Below are 21,176 nucleotides of genomic sequence, written 5' to 3'. Positions count from 1 at the left end.
AAAGAAAGAAAGAAAAAAGAGAGAGAAAGAGAGAGAGAGAAAGAGAGAGAGAGAGAGAAAGAAAGAAAGAAAGAAGAATTAAGTGAATAATTGCAAATAAGGCTGCATGTTAAGATATTCTATGAGAAAATACACCAACTAGCACACAGTAATACGAATTGATATCTATACTTTTTTTGGTACAGTTCTTATTCCTCAGTTTGCCCTGATTGTATTAAGTCCTTACAGTATACAGAGAAGTTAAATAACTCATAGCTCTCACAGAGTGCTTTAGCAAAGAAAATAATCTAGGTTGACTGAGTCTGCATTATTGCAGCCTGTCACATTGAAACCACATAAAGATTTGCCTTTTTAGAATAGAACATTTTTAAATTTTATTGTAAAGGTTATGTACAGAGAGGTTACATTTACATAAGTCAGGAAATAAGTACAATTTATGTCACCTGTAACCACAATATAACTCTTAAAATACAAATTTATCATATTTACTTATTTTCTTAATTGGGGTGTTAATTACAAAAAAGGGGTCCATTGAGACATCTACATGATGAATATAATGAATTTTGACCAAACGTGTCCCTCTACTACCTTTTTTATTTTTCCTTCTCTTTTTAAAAATGTTTCTATTTGCATTTTCACATATAAAGAAGGTCCATCATATTCACTCCCATTACCTTCTGCTTTCACCCTCCTCCTTTCCACAGATTTCTCACTCCCCTCAAACAATTCCTGATTTACACTGAAGTCAATCATGTTTTTACTGTTATTTTAGGTCTAGATTCTTCATATAGGAGAAAAGGTGATATTAGTCATCCTCTGATTATATTTCACTTAACATGATGGTCTCCAATTTAGTTCATTTTTCTGCAAGATAATTTTTTTCTCCTTTAAGGCTGAAGAATATTCCATTGCATGCATATATTATCTCAACTTTTCTCTACCTATTTATTGGTTGTTGGGCCCTTAGGCTGATTCCTTAGGTTGGCTATTACGAATAGTATTGCTATAAACATAATAGTATAGGTATGTATATAACATGCTGAATTGCCTTATTGCAGATATATCCAGGAACCATATAGCATTATTACATGGTAGTTTCTCAAGAAATTGATTACTATAGTAACTTAACTAATTTTCAAACCTGTCAACAATATATATGCATTTTTCTTTTCCTGTCAGCCCTTCACTTTTGGAGAACTTGTTTGTTGTTTTCTTGATGAAACCATTTCAACTGGAGTAAGATGTAATCTCACTTTGCACTTGCTTAATCGCTAAGGGGTTTGAATATACTTTGATTAACTTACTATCCATTTGACTGCTTTTGACATGTTATAATTCACTCACTCATTTTTAATTGATCTTCTGGTGGTTAGTTTTAGGAGCTTTTAAAATGCTTTTAGATATTAATCTTTTTATCATAAATAATTGGCATTCTGTAAGTTGTCTCTTGATTCTGTTAGTTATTTTCTTGGCTGTGTAGAATTGTTTTAGTTTTATTTAACTTGTTTTGTCATATCTGCTTTTATATCATGAGCAATTGGATTCTATCCAGAAAAATCATCTGATATGTCTATAATCTTCAAAGATTTTGCTTGTGCTTCCCTCTAGTAGTTTTAAAATTTTAGGTCTTACATTAGACTTTTCTATTCATTTTAAATTTATTTTTACATTGGGTGTGCTTCTATCTTCTACATGAAGATACCCAGTTTTCCCAGAAACTTTTGCTGAAAAGTGTCTTTTCCCCCAATATATGCATTTTGGTAACATTATCAAAAATTAGATGGCTTGAGTTGAGAGGCTTATTTTTGGAATTTCTGTTTTGTTTGGTTTATATGTCTATTTGTGTTCCAGTGCCATGCTGTTTTGTTACTATGGCTCTCTAGTATAATTTGAAGTATTGTTATCTCCAGCTATACTTTTTTTGTACTCAGGATTGCATTCTGTATTCGGGGTCTTTTGTACTTCCCTGTGAATCTCAGGATAGATTTTTTCAAGATAGACTTATCTGTGAAAAATGACATGGAATTTTGATGGTGATTACATTGCTTTGAGTAGAATACCATTTACGCAATATCATTTCTGCCAATCAATGAACATGAAGCTCTTCACACTTGATAGTGTCTTTCTCAATTTCTTTCTTCACATTTTCATAGTTTTCACTGTAGTCATCTTTCACCTCCTTAGTTTGGTTTATGCTTAGAAATTCAGTTTTTTTTAGGTTATTTAAACACACTATGAATCTTCATCTACAAAACACCTAATAAAATCTGAACACAAGTAGATCACATTAATAATTGTAGCTACTCAGGAAGCTGATATCTGAGGATCACAGTTAGTAGCCAGCTGGACAGGAAAGTCCAAATACAGTTAGTAGCCAGCTGGACAGGAAAGTCCATATTTATATCTCCAATTAACCAAGCAAAAGCTGGAAATGTAGGTATGGTTCCGGTGGTAGAGCAATGACTAAGGTATTATGTGTCCTTGCCTTAGTTTAACCCCTAGTCATTGTATAAAAACATAGACAAAACGTAAAAAATAACCCCACCTAATAACAAAGTAACATGTATTGAACATCATTAACAAAATTTAATTAAACTTCAAAATGAATAAAGAATAAAGCTACTGGAATTAAAGGACAAAAATGTGAACCGGTTAACATTTGTCTAGATTTTTGTTCTTAGCCAATTTAGCCAAGGACAAAATTATAATTTTTAAGAAAGATACATCATATGTTTAGCTAATCTTAGGTGAAAATAAATTATGAGTCTATTAATGAATTAAAAACAGAAACTACATATTCCTTGATTTTATAGATACAGAATGAGATTTACTAAATGTAAAAGAAGAAAACATTGACGTAATTATGTATTAAAATATATCTTTTGTAAATGACAACAAAATAAACTATAGAAACACATGAACTGGAAAATTAAGTAACAGCATATATAACTATTGGTATTATAAAGGTATATAGTGTTCATTAATACAAGTTTTACTAAAGCTAAAGTAAAATGCTAATACATATAAAATATGTAGCCCTAATATAAAGGAGGGAAAATGTTAGCTTCAAAAAGTATTATAATTTTATTAAATCCTTCAAAATACATCATCTTTCAAAATAAATTCAACTTTTGTAAGGTTAAAGAAAAGAGGTGTTTTTATAATAATTGGTGAAGAGTTAAATATTTAAACTTTCTAGGAGTCAAATAGCAATAATTAATAAACATTATTCTGGCCAATTTTGTTCAATTTGTGAGTCTAAAAATTCATACAAAAAAACAAATAAGTGTACAGAGATTTTGCTATGAGAATGTTTCTTTGAATAATTAATGAAAGAAACAAATTGGAAGTAATTTAATTTTCAAAATGCAGAGTTGATTGATTCAGAATACAAGCAATATAATATAATAAGGCACAGACATGATGTTTAAACCTTAGGAATAGTGCAATTTAAAGTATCTAATAGAAAATGTGAGTCCAATAAAGTTATAGAACTTTCTTGGCATGACATATGCCTGCATTAATATGTTTTAAAATATGTGCTTCATAGGTCTTATACCAGTAAGTAATATAAGATGAATTGACTGTAAGATAAATAAAGGAAAATTTTCTTTTTGCATGTGTATGCCTAACAGATTTGATATATATTGCAGAAATAATGTATAATAATAAAGTAAGATTTAACTGACATTGCTGGTAATATTTATTGTGATCTTATTTAATTCTGTTTTGTTTTCCTAATATTTTAAGACTTCTCCATTTCTTCTTAGAAGAAATGTAAGGGCTAATGTACATATGAAGAAGAGTTTAGATTTACTCTTAAAAATGAAGAAATTGAAATCATTTATATGTAAATTTTCTACCAAATGTTTTTCAGTATTTTAGGGGATATAGATGTATATATATACATGCATAAAATGCATGCATATTAATACACTCGTATACATGCATGCACCTGTATACAACAAATGTCCCTAACTTATGATGATTCCATCTATGAACTTTCACACAAAGTGAGACAATTCTGTAGAAATTTTATTTTGAGTTTGGAGTTCTTTCAAGCTTACACTCTATGTCACAACTGTCTTTGTGGACCCCAGTTAGTTTCAGTGAGCTTCTGTTCTGCCTCTGAGGCTCACAGGGCCACACCCTCCACAGTAGGGCATAATGCTCAGTTAGACATTGCATTTTCCATTTATGGTGCTTTCAGTAATCAGTGTGTTTAACAAAGACTTAACCCGACCACAAAATAAATGCACTCATAATATGTATATAATACAGACCAGACTTGTAGAGGCATACAATATTATAATTACAATGAAACTTGTAGAGACATACAATATTATAGCTATGTATTATGCATATAATATTATATCATATGTGTTGCATCTTATATATACTAAACCATATAATTTAGCATATATTTGCAGACTGTATATTATAGATATAATTATAGAGTATACATTTTAATATGTATAGTGTTTGTGTTGTTTCTAAGACAAGAGTGCTATGAGAGAGAATTTTAGAGATATTTTCATAGCATTCTGAAAAAAAGAATAGCTTCTTTAATCCAATAATCTGACTTCTCAGCCTTTTTTCTCTTCTCACCACTGACGTAAACACAGGCTTACATCAGTCTGATCTCCAGCTGCAGATTGGAAGGGAATGGAGTTTTCATTTCACCAGTGGAGGTTTTAATCACCACTAAGCATTTTGTTAGTTATATTGTACAGATTACTTGGCAGATCGCTGAGTCTCTGTGTGATTAAAGTGAATGGGATGAATGTTAGTCAAGGGTGAAGAAAGATGTCTGTGAGTGACTGTGCTCAGGATCCGCATAGGAGTGGTCCGTTTTTTAGTGTATACTCCTATGCTCATTACTAATGCTAAGGGGATAGGGTCAGTTATCCAAACATTGGATAATAGAGAACAGCTGAATAGAAAACTCTTTCATAAGTATGAGAAAACACTTGCAAAATGAGACAGAGTATTCCCTAAAAATATCTACATATGCGTGAATATAACCAAATATGAGTCAGCAGCTATTACAGAGTAATGAGCTTATCAGTGATCATTACTTTTGCCCCAGCATGATCCACAATGAGCACAACTGAATGACTCGTAGAAAGAGGAGATGATTTCTAACTTTGTAGTATTGTTTATATTCCCCCAACTTTGTCAGAACATTCATTATGCATTCTTTCAATATTTAATCCATATTTTATACACGTACATTGTTACAGTTCAAATATTCATACTACGTTATACTCTATTTTTTTATTTAGAATTTTTTCATGTTGCTTTGCAAGTTTTGTATTTATCATTTTAATGATCTCATTATACCACTTTGGGTAATAGATGATATTCATTTAACTTATGGAATAATAGATTTGACTGTTTCCCCATGATACTTTTGCCTTTAAAGTTATACTCTCAGGAAAATCTATCTACATTCAATTTGTTTCACTTTGTCCAGGCTCTTTTCTCAGAATAAATCTCTAGGAGTAGGTGTGTGATGTTAAATAAGAGCATTTTGTCCTGAATTTTATTGCATACTATAATACTCTCATGTTCAAGATAATTGCTCTGATTCACTACATTCATAGTAAGGCAAAACTGTATTCAGGTCTCCAGACTCCTACCAAGGTTTAAATACCTTAAGCATTTTATTTTTTAAAACAAATATGTATCCTGCTTTTATTTTTTTAATTAGTAGGTTTTTTTAATTGTGAAAATACCATACAGAAGGGTTACAATTACATGAGCAAGGTAATGAGTACATTTTTATCAAGCATTGTTGCCTCCTCCTTTGTTGTCCCCTACCATCCCTGCCTTCCCATTCCCCCCCACCCTACACTCAGCCAAAGTTGTATTTCCCTAACAACACAAATACTGTCTGTGATGTTAAGTCTTGATTACCACCTTGATTGGACTGAGAAGTGTTTAGGAGATTAGTAAAGAACTGATGTCTGGCTATCTGTGTATTTACAGGAGGGATTCAGTAAGAGGGAAGGCCAGCTCTGAATGTGGGTGGTGCTGGCCTATGAACTAGGGGCTGTAGATGGGATGCGAGGGAATAAGAAGGAAGCCAGCTACCACAGACTTTGTCCCTCTGCTTCCTGCCTACCATGAAGTGAAATGTTCTTGCTTTTACCCACCTTTCTCACCACACTGGTCTAATGCCTCTAAAATCATGAACTAAACACAGCCTTCCTCCTTTCAGGTGCTTTTCTCAGGTAATTGGGCACAGTGATATAAAGCTAATTAACACATTCCATTCACATTTTTAATTGGATAATTGTAGGACTTGAATATTCGACCACAGTTTTTCAATCAAATCTATGCATTTTTTATTCAAACTGTTCCTAAATCTATCCCTCTTGCATCTTCTATAATCTTTAAAATATTGTATATTGGTTCAAAAATTAATTGTAACAGGAAGTTTTAAAACATATTTTTGTGGATCCAATAGGAGATCACACAAGACAATTATGTTTTAATTGCATCAGGCAAAATAGTGGCATTCTGTTTCATGTAAAATCATTCCAAACTTTAGAGCACTTTTCTGATTAATTTTTTGAAAATTGTTTGTTGTTCTTTTTAATATACTATGTGATTTTTTTTTTACTTTGTGTTTTTTGTCCCCCCTATGGTTTATCCCCTGTTGGCAATGCATTCAATTTTGGTACCCTGTATATACATTTATCTGAACTAGGGAAGGGAAGGAGAACAAAAAAATGGTGAGACAAAGGACAAAGAGGGAACCAATGCAATGGCGATACTTACAAGACAATATGTTGGAAATGATCTGAACAAGTTGGTAGGGGTTGGGGAGAGAGGGAAAGCGGGAGGGGGTAGCAAGTTCGACAAGAAATGTACTCACTACCTTACATGCATAACTGTAACCCCTACGTACATCATCTTGCCAATACAATTAAAATTTAAATAAAAATGTTTTGTTTCATTTCAGGAGGTAATAGTGTCTAAAATAAGGTCCTTGTGCTTGCTAGGCAAGTACTCTGATGGCTCAGGACTGTGATCCTCCTGCCTATATTTCTTGCATCACTGTAATCACAGTACTATCATGCCTGACTTACTGGTTAAGATGGAGTCCTGCTAACTTTTTGACCGGGCTGGCTTTGAACTATGATCCTCCCAATATTCACTTACTGCATAGTTAGGATTACAGGTGTAAGCCACCACACCTGCCTTAACATACTCTTAATGAAATATTTAGAAGTGAACCCCTGCTCTCTTTAGCCTGTGCTTTAAAATGTTTCTATAAAGAAAATAAGATCAAACAACAAGAAAATGCTTCATAAAGCAAAAGTGGCAAAATTGTGACATTTTTTATTTTCTATCTCATTAATGCGTTTGTGTCTTATTACTTCCTCAGTCTTTATGTTTTGTGATATTTATGTGCATTTTAGATACAAATCTATAGACATTTGAGTGCATGTTTAAAATATAAATGAATAAATGTGGACCTGTTGTCAAACTGGTTGTGTAAGACACAATGATGTACAATTCCTTTTCAGTGGGAAAGCCTGATGTGCTAAGTTGCACATTTTACTATTTTTGAGAAAAGCAGATGACAACGTGTAATGTCTTCAGATAAGACTTCCCTGGTCTTCAAAGGAGGATGGAGCAGGCCTCTCCCGGGTAACCTTTGCACAATAAATATGTTTGCTTTCCTGTCATTAACGTTCACTTTCTCTGTTTGTGATTCTGACAGCTGTGAGGATTAAGTTCTCTCTGTATTGATTTGGACTTGGGGCCCTGTTCTATTTTGATCAAAAGGAGCATGGTTTTCCCTCTGCAGTGATAAGGTACAGCAGGCAGAGGGCATAGTCTCACAAAAGCTATCTTTCAGATACATTCCCTTTGCAGCGGTTTTCCTTTTGCAATGGCAAATAAAAGTGATGCTGATTGTTAGGATAACTTGGAGAGAAGGAAAGAAATAGAAGTAAACTCAGTTCCTCCACCAATAAGGAATACCCCATCTATGGTCATGACTTTAAGCGTAACTGCTCAGAGGAGAAGTGTTCCTTGGTTCTGTCTTCAGTAACTAATGAATGGACAGAGGATCAAAGACACATTTAGAGTTTTATTAAATGTGCATCTTTGGAAGAGAAAGGAGAAGTCATCATGTTTATGTGGTCATGGTGCAGATAGTATTTCACAGAACTTGCTCTTGAGAGCTGAGTGTTGAGATCCTCTTAATGAAGAAGGCAGGGTGGGTAGATGCAGGGCTGCCTAGACTGCCAAGGACCCTAGCGGGAAGCCTGATGAGTGGGCATTGCATTGTTGCCTATTATCAGGAGGTTCAAGGTGATCAGCCTAACACTCACTGCTCTCTAGAGGGTGAATGTTTTCCTCAAGTCTCTTGAAGGGTTTTCAGCTGGGCCTGAGAATGTTACTGACATAAACTATCAGGAGATAACTTATCATGTAGAAAGAGGCACATTTACTTAATATATGCTTTTAAATGACAAACCTGCAAAAGGAAAGGAAGAGCCCTTGAAAGTGTTAAAACCTAAGTATTTTCCTCAAACATTTGTGGCAAAGGGACTAACTCGTGTGGGGAAGCTCAGGAAATATGAATTTCTTGTTAAACAAGGTATGTTTGGACAGAGCCTTTCCAGTGTCAGCTCACTCTTTTACTCTTCTAGTTTACTTGGCATGAACACATATATACATATTGGGATACTTCCCCACATACACACAACATGTACTAATGTAATTCATTTCTTTCTATTTTTATAGTTTGTGAGGTGTGGTTCAGATGTAAGGTATCTGCATGTTAGTTTAGCGATCCACATCTAAACTGCATCTGGATGATCTTGATGGTAAGATTGTTCTCTGAATGTTTCTGGTGTAGAAGGGACATCTTTCACATAGATCTCCCTTCTATATTTGAGAAGAAAAAGAGTCAGAGCAACCTTTTTGCACCTGCTGTATCTTTTTTTAGTGCCTATAATTATAGTTATGCCAAATTATGCCTATAATTATGCCAAAGTGACATATTTTGAGCTGGTATGTTCCTCCAGCACTCACTCTTTTTGGAATCCATGCCCAAGTAAAGGGCATTATCTAAAGATCTCACATTGGATTTTAAACACATCTACAATACAAGTCCATCTGGCCTCCTAACTTGTTAAACATCTGTGGCTGATGACAAAAGAGTTCAATGGTGGATTCCAGACTGAAAGAACTACCTAAGGAAGAAAAAGTTCAAGTCATGCCTCCAGTCCTCCATTTCATTTCAAAGAATGGAAGACTAGCTTGGAACTCTTAAGCCTTCTCATAGTAACACCACAACAGTAAAAAGTCCTCAATGTCTTCATATTTAAAATGAAATAGGTACCCTATTAGGATCCTAGCCCTCTAAAATGATGGTATTAGGAGACTGTACCATTAGGAGGTAATAAGTTCAAGAGAACAGGGTGAATGTTAATGGAATTAGTGACTTTATGAAGATACCACTGAAAGCTACCTACCTTGATTCTTCCACTACCATGGGAGGATAGATTGAAAGGTGTCCTCTGTAAATCATGAAGCCTGTCCTAAACAAACTGAATCTGTCTTGATTTGGGGTTTCCCAGCGTCTAGTTCTGTGTTCAACAAATATTTATTCATCTTAACTGCCAGTTGCTATGGTGTCCCTTAGAGAATCAGGTGCTAAAGGCTTGACCCCTTGGGGGTGGCAGTGTTCAGAAATGTATCCATTCAGAAGTGAAGGTAACATGAAGGCTCTGATCTCATCAACATATTAACTCAGGGAACAGTTTATAGCTTAATGGGCTATTCATAGGTAGGGCCTAGTTGTAGAAAGCTGGTCATTGGAGTGTGTCTTTGAAGGGTATATATTGTCCCCAGTGCCTTCTTCAGCTTCCCTTTCTTTGCTTTCTAGAGACCATGAGGCGAGCACCTATTCTGCCACACACTCCTACTGCTATTATGTTCTGCCAGAGTAATGGAATCAACTGAACATGAATGGAAATCTCTGCAACTGTGAGCCAAAAATACATTTTTAGTTTATTAAGTTGTTTTTCTCAGGAATTGTGTCCCAGGGGGAAAAAGCTAGATCATGGATGAAGACAATCCTCTTACCTGACCAGCTTCCTATATGGTTATAAGGCCCAAACCATTGCAAAATCATTGTTAAAATCTGCAGAAAATGTAAAGTCACATCCAATTCTCAGGAGGCAGAAGCTGGAAAGATTGCAGTAGAAGAAGATCCTAGGCAAATAAACATGATAGGTGTACTGGTTTACACACAAAATCCCAACAAACACAAGAGACATAGGCAATAAATGGTGTAATTCTAACTGGAAAATTACTAATGCAAAACAGGGTGAGATCATATCTCTAGTGTTAGAGCACAAGCACAGACCCTGAGTTCAAACCAGAGTACCAGCAAAGAAATTTAAAATAAACAAGAAGGAAGTAGTAAAGGAAGGAAGGAAAGAAGAAGGGAGGGAAGGAAGACAAAAAAGAAAATATAAGGTCATTTATAAATTGAATTGCATTACTGATTTTTATATACAGATTTTTTATGTACAATTTCAATCACAGTAATATTTCTAGTTTAAATATTGTCTTCTATTTTATTTGTTACCTATCCTGTGAATATGAGATAGATTATACCACTTAGTTTGGACTTATCACTAATCCCCTGAGTCTTACAATATTATGAAGGATCACAGTTCGGGAAGGTAACTCCTAACTCAAGTTGACCAACTAACAGTGATCCTGGAACAAGTTGCCATTCATTTGACTGAGCTAAGTTTTGTCACTAAGTCATACTCTGCCAAAAACAATGTAACTCCCTTCCGGACTCTAAAAATACTTTCTATTTTCAAGAGATTCTTGCATTTGTTGAACTGTCCCTAAATGTTCATTAATTTCAGTGTGAGGAAAATGTCAGCTTTAAGAGAAAGGTGACTTAAATGCCAGGGCACCCTAAGAGTATTAAAATAAAGAGTGCTCATGAATTAATGAGCTAACTGGACCCTCATTCCATATGCAGACAAGAGGCCTTGGCTTACTTGTCCTTATTTCACAGGCTAAGGGAACCTGGGCCTCCCTCAGCCTGCAGGTCACAGCATGTAAGAAGGAGCCACTGGGTTATGAGTTACAAAATGAGCTGGCATTATTATTTTAAATGTTAATCACGCACATGAAAAACACTTGGGCCACTTCCCAAAATAATAGAAGCCTAACTTTATAGGAAGTAGTATGGTAGCATGGAGTAGTATGGGGATATTGGAAATAGGAAATGGGGGATATGGGCCTATTTTTGTGACCCCTGTAACAATATTCTGCTAACTCAGAATACATAATTTATATCCTCAAGCATTTTCTTCTCCTCTGCAAATCAATACACAAAGGTATAAACTGGGAAAGTGTTTAAAACAAATATCAAACTATATCTCAATCCTTTATCCATTGCCAAGAATATCAGAATAAAAATTAGGATGAAAACATTCCAGGGGTTGAGTGCTGTGACACAGACTGGTAATTCTAGCTACTCAGAAAGCTGAGACCTGGAGGATTGCCTTTAAAAGCTAGCCAGAAAATTCTGGAAGACTGTGTCTTTAATTAACCAGCAAACTCAAGCTGGAGGTGTGGCTTAAGTAGTAGAGTCAGCTCTGAGCAAGAAATCTGAATGACAGCAGAAGGCCCTGAATTCTAGCCCAAGAACTAGCAAACAAACAAAAACAAACACCTCCCTGCCCAAAACCAACACACATGAGAATACTATCCAAAGAAAATGAACTTTAACTGTTTCTGCATGGATTTCACCTGCTAAAATATTTTACACTTCTAAGTGCAGTGGCACACACTTTGTAATCCTAGCTACTTAAGTGGCTGAGTTCTGAGGATCACAGTTTGAAGCCAGCTTCCTCAAGAAAGTCTGTGAGATTCTTAGCTCTAATTAACTACCAAAAAGCTGAGAGTAGAGCTGTGGCCCAAGTGGTCGAGTTCTAGAGTTCTAGCTTTGAGCATAAAATGTTCAGAGGCAACACCAAGGCTCTGAATAAGTCCCAAGACTGACACATATATTCGAGATATCTTTACTTCCTTATTTAGACTTACAAAGTTTGCAGACTACAAATTAATGGTCTGCAATATTACCAAAAAATTAGCGTTTTTATTTTCCTTTATTTTCTCCAAAGTTTTACAAGTTATATTATTGTTTTAAGATTTCTTTAATGAAATATATAATTTAAATGATGTGTTGTAACCTCAATTGTCTATATATTCAACAACATTCCTTGATTTCAGAGTCTATACACTGAAAATATCAATTTTATGCAGATCTCTCTCGTGTTTTTAATAGATATCATCTCTCTTTTGCCTTAACTATTGCCAAGACAGCTAAAGAGAGGGTAAAAGACCACATTCTGTTCAATAGTATAATTAAATCTCCCATGCTTTTAGGTAAAGATTTATTCTCTCTTCTATCTCTGTCTCTCTCTGTCTCTCAGTCTCTCTGTCTCTGTCTCTCTCTCTCTCCCCCTCTCCCTCTCCCTCCCTATCTCTCTCTCTCCCTCCCTCTCTCCTCTCTCTCTCTCTCTCTCTCTCTCTTTCTCTCCTGTTCAGTTATTGGGGCTTAAACTCATGGCTTTGCACTCTTGCTCAGGTGGCATATACTACCCCTTGAGCCATGCCTTCAATCCAACATTTTGCTGGTAAGTTGGAGATAAAGTCTTGAGAATTTTTATTTCCAAGGTAGTTTCAAATCTCACCCTTAAAATCTTAGCCTTCTGAGTAACAAGAATTACAAGTATGAGCCTCTGGTCAGTGCCTGAATAAACATTTATTCTGAAAGTTACAATCTTGTCAAAATATTATCTTATTTTAATTTTAACTTTTTAAATATGTTTTTTTCATGTAAAAATACTGTACAGAGGGTTTACAGTTACATGAGCAAGGTAATGAGTACATTTCCTATCAAGCTAATACGTCTTTACTTTTGTTGTTGCTGTTTGCTATACTAGAATGTGAACTCAGGGCCTGATATTGCACAGATTGCATGCTTGTTTGGTACTCTCTTCATTTAGGCCTACTTTCCAGCCCAGGTTTTGTCTGGTTGTTTTGGAGATGGAGTCTAGTGGACATTTCTGCATTGGCTAGTTTTCCAAGATCCTCCTGAGAAGCTGGGATTATGAGCATGAACTTCCTGCACCAAGCTGTTTAATTTCATTTCTTAACTGATGATTTTTAGAAAGCAACTAACAGTGCCTGAATATTTTATTTATTTATTATTTTTTATGTGAAAATACTGTACAGAGGGGTTACAATTACATGGGCAAGGTAATGAGTACATTTCGTATCAAGCATTGTTGCCTCCTCCTTTGTTTCCCTTTCCATCCCTTCCCATCTCCCTCCCTTCCTCCCCAGCCAAAGTTGTAAAGTTTGTTTTTTGACATAACGACTTGTACATCTCATTGTTGCAATGGATCTACCTGTATCCCTCTTTAAACAATTTGTTTTTTTCCTTCTCTTCCACAAATTATATGTCTGAATATTTTATGTCTAGATTTTTTGCTTTTGTTTTTGTTTTCCCCTCCATGATTGATTTTTAGCTGGTCTCTGTTAGCATAGGAAAAAAAAACTGTATCACTTTGAACACCTTTTCTACCTGTCTCATTCAGGACTGGGAGAAATTTACTTCTAGTCTCATTTGGGTTGTTATGCAGGAAACAGATTATATTGTCTATTTTTCTGAACGTTTTCAGAATCCTCGCTTAATCCCTGATACCTGAAATTTCATATAAATAATGACTACATTTTTGTCTTTTATAAATTCTTCATGTTACAACTTGATAGAGATCAAATTTAAACTTCAAGTCTCTATTCCAAAATTGGAGAAATTTCTTTTTTTTTGTTTTACCTTTTCTTGCTAGATGGTTAATCATTAGATATAGACTACCTAGAATAACTTATTTCCCTCACAAAGGCTCCATTTTGGGTTCCTTCTCCAAACTCCATGTGTTCCTTTATTACCAAGAGATTGTCGTAATTGCCTCAATTGCTGGGAGTTTCCCATATCTGGAGAATGTTAGGGTACCAAGACTATCCAAATCACCAGTGATTGCAGCTGTGATGATTATGTTAATTGCTCTCCTGCCACCAGCTCACCCTCACCTCCTGCCTTATCCACTCTGTCCTTTATTGCATCACCTTGTATCATTTCTCCATTTCATCTCTTGTCTTGTTTACTAGCTTCTACACAGATCTAACCTTGTTTCCATATTCTTGACTTTTCCCTAGCAACAACTTCTTTGACAGATTTCAATTGCTTTCCAATTTCTGTTCTTTCAAGGTCAGGCTGAGGTGGTGGCTCTCAGTGCATTAACCTCTACTGAGCTACATTTCAACCCCTTGGAGATACAAGACAGAGAAGAAACAAACTTTCAGGAAAATGTTTGGCAGGTATTTGAAGACTGAAAATTTTTGTGCAGGCTTTATTTTTGTACCACTGAAAGGATCTTCATTCATACTCCTGGCTCTTGTCACATTCCTGCTAATACATTTAGCAAAACTGAAGCCAGAATTATTATCATGAAACAGTAAATCCATTTCATTTTGTCTGTTCCCTAACCCAAAATTATTGAAACTCTAGCCCTAGACTTAGAGACAATTTTGCATGAATGATTAAAGAAGACTTTTTCTTCCACAGATCAAGAGGAGGCTAAAGAAAGTTGGCAGGTTTAGCCCTCGGTAGAGACTGGGACAGAATAGGGATAGTAGCACTAAGATACTGAGATGTGTAGATGTGTGGGAAGAGAATATGTAGTCAGTGGCATGACAGAATAGTGTGAGGTAGCAAGCTCTCTTTTTATCCTTGGGACTTTTCATAAAGTTAATATACCAAAAAGGTCCTGATTAGGATTTGACATCTTCTAGGAAATGAAGGAGGAAGTGCTTGTGTCTGATTATGATAGGATTCAAAACAAAAGAATATGTAAATTGAAGAACAGAAGAAATCCCAGGATGCAAGGTATACATTAATGTGAAGGTTCTGGCTTGTCCAGGAATCGTACTTCAGGACAATTATGCATTGCATTATCAAAGAACAGGAGGTAGGGCCTCAGATTACTCAAGCATAGTCTGACTTTCACTTAATTTTGGCTCCTAGTTTCCCTGCACTTGGGGAAAAGTAGACACTGAATTATAATAGAGAGGTAAATTTAAAACTTGGGTTAGCATGGTAATCTGCTTGGAGTTACATTGTTTGACTAAATTTGCCAAACTTGAGTCCATTGATCAATTATTCACAGGGTGCAGATTTTATTGACAGATAATTATGTTCATAAGTTAGCCTTTCCTAACACCCAATCAGCCTTTACTCCTGCAGCTTCCACTCACTAGCTCTACATCAGTTCTAGAAAAATTAAAAAAGTGACCAAGTAATCAAAGTTATGTCATTGAACTAGGTAGATCACCAACTATGTTGTCTAGAGGAGATGTTAAATGTCCCACCGATCTCTTCTTCTAGAGACCATTTCCCTGAAAGAATTCATTCTAGTTAAATGGAAATCTTTTTCTCTAGCATCTTTTGATAATGAAGAAAGCAATATGCGGAGCTATATAACTCAGCCCTACTATTGTAGAGGGTTATTTTATTCTCTTTTGTGATGAGAGACATAGTATCCAAGATGGACAATATGACAATTTCACATCCTACTGGAAGTCATTAAAATAGATCAAGTTCATCTTCTTTAATCTTTTGGGAAGGTATCTAAAGCATTTCTCAAGCCTTGAAGAGAGCTGGGTCAAAGTGTGCTTGAGTCAAGGAAAATTCTCACTTCCCTTTGTGTAAGTTGAGAGTCACTGTTTCTTCTGTGTTCAATACTGCTAAGGGGCAGTTGGTATCTCAAGATGGATGTGTTTTAGTAACTACCATAAGTCTTGTGCCTCCAAGATCATTCAGTGAGTTTAAAGGAAGAAAGTACTACCGGAGGTAATTTTACACTTGCTATGTTTTATCATTTTTACAGTACACAATCAATTTGTTCCTACTTTATATCTGTAGATAAACTACAGGGAATAGTAAATAGTATTATTGTTATTATTACACCATTTAATTCTTTTCCTTGTGATGAATCTTTAATTAGTTAAGTTACTACTGTGCTTACTTTGCACAGTAGAGACCTTCATCGAAAAGATCCTGATATTTAAAACAAACAACAGTCTCTGACTTTCTCTTGCCTCTGGTTTAACTGAGGTGTATCTTACTGGCTGCAATGATTACTTTTGGGGTGGAAGGAGGGTTGGGTGGGGGTGGGGGGGAGGATGGGAAGGGATGGGAAGGGGAAACAAAGGAGGAGGCTACAATGCTTGATAAGAAATGTACTCATTATCTTGCTCATGTAATTGTAACCCCTCTGTACAATATTTTCACAATTGAAAATAAATAAAGATTACTTTTGTTCATGATGATTCCTAAGTCATAAGTATATGAATCGAGCTCACACTTTAATCAATTTCAATCAATAGCTACCAAGCATTGGTAGCTATCTAAGGGTCTGACACTGGGAGGATTGAGGTTCAAAGCTAGCTCAGTCAGAAAAGTCTGGGAGACTACCTCTTCAGTGAATCAGCCAAATGGGAGACTGGACTTATGGCTCAAGTGGTTGAGCAAAAACTGTGAGCAAGAAAGCTGAGCAAGCTGTGTTCAGTTCCTGGTACTGGAACCAAAAATATAGTTAAAAGACAAAAATTATATATTCATTCATTCCTTTAAAACAGGTTGGTAATATATCTATAGTGTCACCTACTGAGGCTAGAAGTCTGTAACAGTGTATCTTTCCTAACACATAGGCTCAGAGGCAAGACATGGCCTGTTCTGATCAGTCCTAATGAGCCTAAGGATACAGGGTTGTTCCTTAAAGTAAGTTCTCTCTCCACGTGGTAATAATTGTCCATGGAAAAGAAAAAAATGTTGATTTATCTTTACCTCAAACAAAAAAGTGAGAGAGTAGGGAAAAATGTTTCCAGCTGTAATATCTTCTTGGTCATTTCCAGTAACTGCAATTAGAAAGTGAAGGACATATAGACCTAAGTCTCTTCCAACAATGTCAGACCACTGGTCCTTACTTGCACAGACCTTTGAATAATTGCATAAACAGAAGGAAGAAACAAACCTCAAAACAACAAAGACCTGCTGGGAGGAACACAGCAGGCCAGAAGGCAGTTCAAATGGTCCCTGTGCAAGCATATATTTCAGAATGTGAGCCGGGCGCTGGTGGCTCACGCCTGTAATCCTAGCTACTCAGGAGGCTGAGATCTGAGGATTGCGGTTCAAAGCCAGCCCGGGCAGGAGAGACCTTGAGACTCCTATCTCAATAAACCACCAGAAAACCGGAAGTGGCTCTGTAGCTCAAGCGATAGAGCGCTGGCCTTAAGCTAAAGAGCTGAGGGACAGCGCCCTGGCCCAGAGTTCAAGCCCCATGACAAACAAACAAAAAAAATAAATAAATAAAAATAAAATATTTCAGAATGTGATTTAGTGAATAGCTGCCCCCCAACCATTCCTTATCAGTGCTGAATAATAATTAATACTGCTAAAATAAGGACTGCAATATGTAATTAACTTCTCACCGCTTATAAAAAATCTAAATAACCTAGTTTTAGGAAAGATAGGAAAGATATTTGAATAGTAATTCAAATAGGAAAAATGCAAATAAATAATAAACATGAGTTTTCTTTTTACATTTTCCTTTTTACCTTCTTCCTATCCTCTCCCAATCCCTCCTTTTTGGTTTCCTCCTTTTTTCCTTCCATCCTTCCTATTTGTCTTCCTCAGCTTTTAATTCAGTAGTAATGAGAGAAAACTACACTAAGACAATATGATGGCATATTGCTGTAATTAGATGGGTGAAAATTAGAAAGAGCAGTAGGGACAGGTTCCATGACAGTGGGGACACTGAGAATATTTACTCGATGCTAGCGGGAGAGAAATTGAGTACGGCATTCTAGAACACTTTTTTGTTAATTATGCTTATAACCTATGGCCCCAAAATTTCATTTCTGAATATAAATCCACATTATGTGCAGGAAGACTATACTACAGCTTGAATAAAAGCATTTATTAAAACATTGTTTGTGCCTGTGGAGAGTTGAAAGCAACCTGGAGACGGGATAATTAACAAGTGGTAGTTACAGGGAATATTTCAGCCTATCACGTAGAATTCAGAGGCAGTCATCTCAATTACGTGCATTGAAACATCTAAGAATACACTGGTGAAAAGGAAAAAAATGCAGAAGAGTTCTTACAGTCTATACCATTGAGTTCAATTTAAAGTAATCATAAAGTAACACTATTTTACAAGGTATGATCATGCCTACTGACATAGACAAAAACATATTGTTGATCATGTGCTTATACCTCTAATCCTTCCTGCTCAGAAGGTTGAGTTCCTCAGATCTTAGTTCAAAGCTAGTTTCCAGCCTGGGCAGGAAAGAATTTTATCTTCAGTCAACCGAAGAAGCTGAAAGTAGAGTTGTGGTTCAAGTGGTAGAACACCAGTCTGTTTGTGGTGGTGGAATAGGAAAGGAGATAAAGGCTGCTTGTAATGATGGAATAGGAAAAGAGATAAGGGTACATGAGAGAAAGAAGAGAAAAGTTGTGTGGTACAATATAGGAACTAAAACTAGGAGAAGAAAGAGGAAGCACAGGTATCAAATTCACAAATAGTATAAGGTAGACAATAACGATTATGATTGTTAGGCCTTTATTACAGCTATTATATGATGCACAGGGAAGTAAGAAACTTCATGTTTATTGCAAATAGTTCCACCTACTACTCAGCCAGGGGTAATTAAAGCAGAATCCACAAACCCCTGTAGTCTGGACACAAGATTATTGCTCCATTCACACAGTCTATGTTTTGTGTCTGCTCCCATGCTGAGCCATTGTGTTGACCCACTTATTTCCTGCCTCCCATAGCCATACTCTCCAGACTCTCGTGGTAGTGTACTCTACCTCCCTGAGAGAGAATCCCTTAAACATGATCTCTCTTGAACTGTCTTTGCCTATGCTGAGTCTTTTTCTCTTGGCAAGTGAGTTCACAGACCGTTGTTTGCTTTTCTGGGGGCCAGGCAAGTGCTGCTTCTTGGCCTAGTCTCTGATGATCACCATCATCTGCTTTGGCTGTTCTAGACCTTGAACTCATTGGGCACATCCAACAATCTGTCACACTTTACAGGAGCAATTTAGATGCTGTTGTATGGTGTTTATCATCACTTTAGGATCTGTGGTCAGTGTGGTGAGATGATACTGGGTGGCCCTGGGAAAAATTGCACTAGAATTTGCACATGAGCCCAAGATGATGGTGATGTTGTGCTTGGTGTAAACAACTTCTACAAGCAAAAAAGTTTTATGTTTGCATTTCAGGGGAAAGATAATAAGGGCAAATAAGTCTGGCAAATCCTCCAGTTTCCTTGTGCACCAGTAGGATTGCACTATAGACAGGAAAACTATCAGTACTGGCAGAATTTTCTTTCATGATGAATGAAAAGACTCAGGAACCCATTCTTAATGAAAAGACTCAGGAACCCATTCTTACTCAGCAAAGTGGTAGAGTGCTAGTGCCCAGGCCTTGAATTCAAGCCACATGACCAAAAAACAACAACAAAACAGAATACATTCTTTATACTGGAACATGCAATAACATCAAATTCTAATATAGGATGATTACTTTAGCAATGCCTCAGTTAGTTCTCAGGCTTTGGCCAGCACATATTTTGATTTTAACTCACAAGGAAGATAAATGCATTGCAACTAGTCAGTGAAAGATTCCCTCTAAAAATCATCAGCACTATCTAAAACAATGAAGTTGTGTAGAAATATATAAAACTAAGCATTTCCTTTGGAACATCACTTATAGGATGCTTTGCCTCTAGCTGAGGTGGAGTAGCAGGAACCTTATTAGCTCTACTGTATAAGTAAATACTGACAAAGATTGAGTAAAATATATGAAACAATGTCTTTAAGACATTGGATAATAAAAGATAGCACTCATTGATAAATTATGTGATCCTTATGATTGCCCAGATTACTGCCTTTGAAGAGTTTCTAGACCAGTCCATGGTTAAGGTAATAAAGAACTCATTGTACCATCTGGAATTTCTAGGAAGACTAGCAATAAAAAAGTGATGCCCAGCTGGGCGCTGGTGGCTCACACCTGTAATCCTAGCTACTCAGAAGGCTGAGATCTGAGGATCATGGTTCAAAGCCAGCCTGGGCAGGAGAGACCGTGAGACTCCTATCTCCAAAAAAACCATCAGAAAACCAGAAGTGGCACTGTAGCTCAAGTGGTAAAGCGCTCGCTTTGAGTTGAAGAGCTGAGGGACAGCGCCCAGGCCCAGAGTTCAAACCCCACGACCGACCAAAAAAAAAAAAAGAAGTGATGTCCAGAAAGGGTAATCTGGAGAATGTCAGTGTCCTTTAGGAAGTATAAAGCAGAGGAATAATGGGTGCATGTCTGTAGAAAGTCCTTGGAACTGGGCAGGAACCATTTGATAGAACTAGAAAGACTAAGAGCCAGGTACTCAAACAAGCCAATGAATAATACCTATAACCACTGCAAAGACTAGAAGAAATTCTTAGACATCAGAAGTAGGGAGAATAGAAGCAAAGGGGAAAACAGGATGCCCAAAGTAAGGTCTTAAGTTCAGAAAGGAGTGGATCTGGCACATGAAGACAACTGTTTCCTTAAATTTTCAGCTTAGTGGCTCATTCTTCAGTAGGATCTTCTTCTCAAGAATGCCCTGTTAGTAGTCATACATCTTTTGGGCGAATCCTGAATGCACACCTATTCATCACAAAAAGCAATGCCATTGAGATGCTACTATACATGTATTGGAATACTTAACACTGGAAAGTCACAAGCATTGTCAAACATGTTGAGGAATTAGACACTTCTATGTGGCTATGGGACATAAAATTTTACAACTACATTGAGCAAAGACCTACTTAGTCATTCTATTTAAGATTGTTCCTTCAAACAGAAGAAACAAAACATTCACACTAAGACTTGTACACAAATATTTAGAGAAAGAGGCTGGGAAGGTGGCTCAGTGGTAGAGCGCTTGCCTTGCATGCATGAGGCCCTGGGTTCGATTCCTCAGCACCACATAAGCAAAAATAAAAAAGCTGG

The sequence above is a fragment of the Dipodomys ordii genome, unplaced genomic scaffold (assembly GCF_000151885.1).
Source record: "Dipodomys ordii isolate 6190 unplaced genomic scaffold, Dord_2.0 Scaffold52, whole genome shotgun sequence".
NCBI classification, from domain to species: domain Eukaryota; kingdom Metazoa; phylum Chordata; class Mammalia; order Rodentia; family Heteromyidae; genus Dipodomys; species Dipodomys ordii.
The sequence above is the reverse complement of the archived record's forward strand: the minus strand, read 5'-3'. Positions refer to the sequence as shown.